This window comes from Lampris incognitus, chromosome 16 (genome assembly GCF_029633865.1).
Source record: "Lampris incognitus isolate fLamInc1 chromosome 16, fLamInc1.hap2, whole genome shotgun sequence".
Classification (NCBI taxonomy): Eukaryota; Metazoa; Chordata; class Actinopteri; order Lampriformes; family Lampridae; genus Lampris; species Lampris incognitus.
In genome coordinates this window covers 28,321,214-28,326,683 of record NC_079226.1, presented here as the reverse complement: position 1 = coordinate 28,326,683, position 5,470 = coordinate 28,321,214, and positions in this window count along the sequence as shown.

Here is a 5,470-nt window from a genome sequence, read left to right as displayed (position 1 = left end):
TCACCATATGCCTTTTCCTTTGCCTTTGCCACCTCTCTCTTCACTTTACGCTGCATCTTCTTGTACTCCTGATTACTTTCTTCATCTCTCTGACTTTCCCATTTCTTCTTTGTCAATCTCTTCCTTTGTATACTTTGCTGTACTTCCTCATTCCACCACCAAGTCTCCTTGTCTTCCTTCTTCTGTCCAGATGACATGCCAAGTACCTTCCTAGCTGTCTCCTTCACTATTTCTGCAGTGGTTGCCCAGCCATCCGGCAACTCTTCACTACCACCCAGTGCCTGTCTTAACTCCTCCCTGAACTCCACCATTTGATCCTTGGCTCTGCCTTCACTCTCTTCCTCTCCAAAGTCATCCTACAGACCACCATCCGATACAGCCTAGCTACATTCTCCCCTGTCACTACCTTGCAGTCTCCAATCCCTTTCAGATCGCACCTCCTGCATATAGTTCACCTGTGTGCATTTCCCTCCACTCTTATATGTCACCCTGTGTTCCTTCCTCTTACTGAAATATGTATTCACCACAGCCATATCCATCCTTTTTGCAAAATCCAGCAGCATCTGTCCTTCCACATTCCTCTCTTTGACCCCATACCTGCCAATCACCTCCTCATCGCCTCTGTTCCCTTCTCCAACATGCCCACTGAAGTCTGCTCCAATCACCACTCTCTCCTCCTTGGGTACACTCTCCACCACTTTATCCAACTCACTCCAGAATTCTTCTTTCTCTTCCATCTCACACCCAACTTGCAGGGCATATTTGCTAACAACATTCATCATCACACTTTCGAGTTCCAGCTTCATACTCATCACTCTGTCCTACACTATCTTCACCTCCAACACACTCTTGATATACTCTTCCTTCAGAATTACACCTACCCCATTTCTTCCCCCATTCGCACCATGGTAAAAGAGTTTGAGCCAACTTCCTATGCTCTTGGCCTTACTCCCTTCCCACCTGGTCTCTTGCACACAGTATATCTACCTTTCTTCTCTCCATCATGTCAGCCAGCTCTCTCCCTTTACCAGTCATAGTGCCAACATTCAAAATTCAGATTCTCACCTCTACAATCCTACACTTCCTCCTCTCCTGCTGCTTCTGGACATGCCTCCCCCCTCTCCTTCTCCTTCAGCCAACAGTATCATAGTTTCCACCAGCACCCCTGCTGGCCAACAGTACCGGTGGCGGTCATTGGTGACCCGGGCCTCGACTGATCCGGTATGGAAATCTGATTTAGGATCCGCATATTTGATTTGGCAAAGGGTTTACGCCGGATGCCCTTCCTGACGCAACCCTCCCTTTAGTGCCGCAATGCAACCGTCCCGGCACTAAGAATGCACTGGCTTGTGCATCATCAGTGGCTGAGTTGATGAAACCCAGCAAGGTAAAGGCCTTGTGTTTTGTTTGATGACACACACCAGTGCTGGTGTTCATATTGACATTTCTTACCAAATTTATAAAAATTTAATTGGTTGAAAATGACTCAACACATTACCAACTGTTTTAAAACAGCCTTGAACTCTGCAAGGCCAATGCTGACATAGAGTCGTCCGGTTGGGATTTATCTACATAAAGACATTTAAAATAAATAAAAAAAATTAACGTCCTCTAATCAGAGGTGAGCGACCCCCCCCAGCCCCGCCCTTGAGTGTGAGTCTGAAACTACGCTGATGGAGACGCATCATTTACAGGCTCACTAACCTTGCACCTTTATTACATTTTCTACTAACCTATTGAAATTCTCTCACTTTACAGTTTGTTATAGTTACATTGTTTCATCATTTTCAGTTTTGTGCTTTGTGCTTTTGACGGCTGTAGAAGCACCACCGGACAACTGGGTCCGTCGGGCTGGCCTGGGGGAGCAGTCTCCTGCCTCTCTCCGCCGCAGGAAAGCCAAGGCCCATCTCGCGGGGAGCCCTTCTGGCGTCTTCTCAGGACGGTGTCCGACGCCATGCCGGAAGGCGGGCTGCTGGATGGGACTGTGTACTGCGGCGAGTCGGCGACTCTCGCCGGGCCCTCCTCCCTAGCATTTTTCTAAATTATGCAGTGGGTGGAGTTAGGCCCAGACTTGAGGGAGAAGTTAAACATTAAAGATAAATTTAGTTTGTGTTCATAAGAGATTAAATTAAATCATTATGCCAAATCATTATGCGGATTGACAAAACAAGACAAGCCCATACCGGATCGGTAAAGACCCGGGTTAACAACGACCGCCATCAGTGCTGTGCCCTCTCAGGGTACCGATGGAAACTAACAAATCCGTTGTGGCGACCCCTGGGAAGCGGGGAACAAGCCGAAAGAAGAATAGATTAAATGGGGTGCCATTAAAAGGAATTTTCTAGTGTAGTTAACTCATCTTACCGCCAGATGGCAGCAGAATATTGACAACCATCAGAACAATGACGTTTTCCCAACAAGGAGTCATGCTGAGTCCCACTCGTGTGACTGACGTGAGGATGGACTGCGGGGTATCGCTGGAAAGTCATGTCAAGGACGTTATCCTCGGCAGTAGAGGATAGGTGAGAACTAAAAATCGTTTGCGTTTAGATCAATGCGAAACGTGGACAATTGCATGAGTGGGATTCTTTTGGCTAAAAGTGAGAACTGGCAAGTTGCGCATTTGTGACGCAAGACAAACTCTTTGCACATCAGCTGCCTTCACCTTTTACAACCAAAGCTGGCATTGGTTGTAATTTCTCGTTATGAAAAGGTTTGGTGACATGACACATGAAATCAGGCAGTGATGATGCATTCCTAATCCACCCTCGGATATTGCGGTACACGGCACGGCGTTATTTATAGCTCTGATCCTGTTGGAAGGCTTCTTTGTTAGTGTGTCTGACAGTGTCTATGTGTCACAGTGGGGGGATCAACAGGATCTTCACTGCAGTTACTGTCAGAGCTGCCCAGCACTGAGCACTTCAGACTAATCTTAGCTCACATAAATCCTGGTTAGACAGCATATAATTAAAGCGTTGATCAAAACAAGCCGAAGCACTTAGGGCCATTTCTATTTGTATAGCCTATCCATCCCTCATGTTTTTTCCAGGAGGGCAACTTGAGTTATTGTTTTGAGAAGCTGAATCTTCTCATGCAAATACCTAATAGCGTACCTAGCAGACCTTGATCTAACAAGAAAGACGTTTCTCCATCTCCAGAGATCACAGTCACACCTTTCTTCTCTCTCATTCTCAGTGGACTTTGAAATTGTCCCTGTGTCACTTCAGAGCTGAGCTACTGCCATCTTTATTGAAAAGGCCATCCGGTCAGATAAGGTTAATTACACTGGCCACCTCATCCTGTTAGTCAGCGTGCAATGGGATAGACACAGTGCAAATCTAAACAGGACAAAGTCTGAGCTTGTGTATCCAGAGTTATAGTTATCTTTCCATCCCCCCAAGAAGTTTCTGCAATGCTCGGGGGGGGGGGGGCAATGGCACATCAAGCCATTCTACTTCTTAGAGGTCAGTGTTTTTAGGAACAAATCTAGTAAGAGGAAGAACTGAGGGGCTGGTGAATTCATGCACTATTGTTGTGCCTCATATAAAAATATAGAAAACGTAAGCATCATCCATCTGCTTTCTGCCTGCTGTCAATCATCTTGCATTCAGATGCAGAATGTATTTTGGTGAGAAACTGGCAAAACTAGCAGCACAATTGGCCAATGAGTCATTGATTCATAGTCTCTGAGAAACCCTTTTTAAAAAGCCTCAATGAATCCCGAGTTTATCTATGCCTTGTCCTTCTTTTATTCTCGAGATGTCAGCACCCCCGCCCCGAACCCTGCTGGATTGTTCTGATATAAAATCAGACCACAGAGAAGCATATACAGAGATATGCAGCACAGGAATAAACCTCTCCTTTTCCACTGCACGGACGTGCGCGCACACACACACACACACACACACACACACACACACACACACACACAAAGGAATGACATCATTCTGTCAGCAGGAGATAGAAAATAACATGCTTTCCATTGACATCACTCCACATCCCGTTGCTAAGAAACGGGGAGTCAACATTAGTTGCTATGGCAACCACACTTCACCTTCAAATCTTCCGACCTCTGTGACAGACTGGAATTGGTGTGTGTGTGTGTGTGTGTGTGAGTGAAATAGAGACAGCAAACTATGGCCTGGTGTTGTGTAACATGAGAATTTAGGGTCCTGTTGACTCATTCACTGCAGGCACTAGCTCCTCGCTTTATGCGAGCGGTTAAGAAAATTTTCCAGACAACTTTCTGTGCAACTACACCGTCTGAAAAATGGTATGAAACTGAACTTGGTAGGCAGCTTTACTCTATCTTTACAGGTAGTGTCAGTGATATTCATCAGTCAATAACATTAAACTACTGCATAAACACAGAGGATAGTGATTGGAGTCTTGACTGGTTTGAGACGGCATTTATTTGTTTTTCATGTACTTTTTTTTGTAGCGGCTGACTTGTAGCAGTGGCCAGTGTGTTTACCTGAGGACAGTGATTATAAATAGGTCCAGCATCAGCAGTCAGTTGTAATATGAGCAACAAAAAAAAAACCTTAACATGGGAGAGAAAGAGATTCAAGACGGACACATTACAGTTACAGGTGGTGAGGTACTATTGAGCAGCGAGATATGCATTGTGTTTGGTAAACTATTGACGTGCTGATGAGAGAATTGTTAACCCATCACAGTGACTGGAACTAGCCCCTTTACACTTTAACTACAAGGGCTTTAGACTCTTAGTTAAGACACTTCAGCCAACCCTCTACTATGTGGCTGACTGGGACGTAAGACTTCCATCTTTTACAAAAAGGGATCAACTAACCTGCAACAACTGGGGTGGTCAGTTAAATAAGACATTGCACAGTGTCATCAAAACTGTCGATTGTCCCAGGACACCTATTTTTCACAACTGCTGAATATGGCATGGTTTGAGGTGGCATCAAAAGCAACGGCAAAAGGACGGTCAGTGACTAAAAGAGTAAATCGAGTGCTCCTCCAATCTAATGTTTAAATTTCTGTCCTTTTTTGGCACAATTGGAGTAGCTTTCTCAGCTGTTATTTGCTAATTGAGTTTAGCGGGCGCATCAATGCCAGTTCCCTTGAGAGGGACACAGAGAGAGGTGGGCATTACAGGGCTTTTTTGGATTAGATTGAGTTCAGGGCCAGTTTTCCACTCCAAGTCTGGTCCTCTGTGCCACCCTGCACACCGAAGGGTGATGTTGTCCCAACATGACATTCTTCCGCCCCAACACCCACCCCGCCTCTCTACAAGGCATCTCTCGGTTCCCAGAAAGGGCAGAAAGCTCATCTGGCTCCATAGTTTCCAAGACACAAGATCCCAGTCAGATCTTTGATCTTTGTAAGTTGATAATCATATGTCTTGCTTGATTCCAGCTGCAGCACCCAAGCTACAGAGAAGTGAGGCTGCCCTTTCCTGATAAAACAGAATACACTGTTTTTTGTTTTGTTTTTTCCT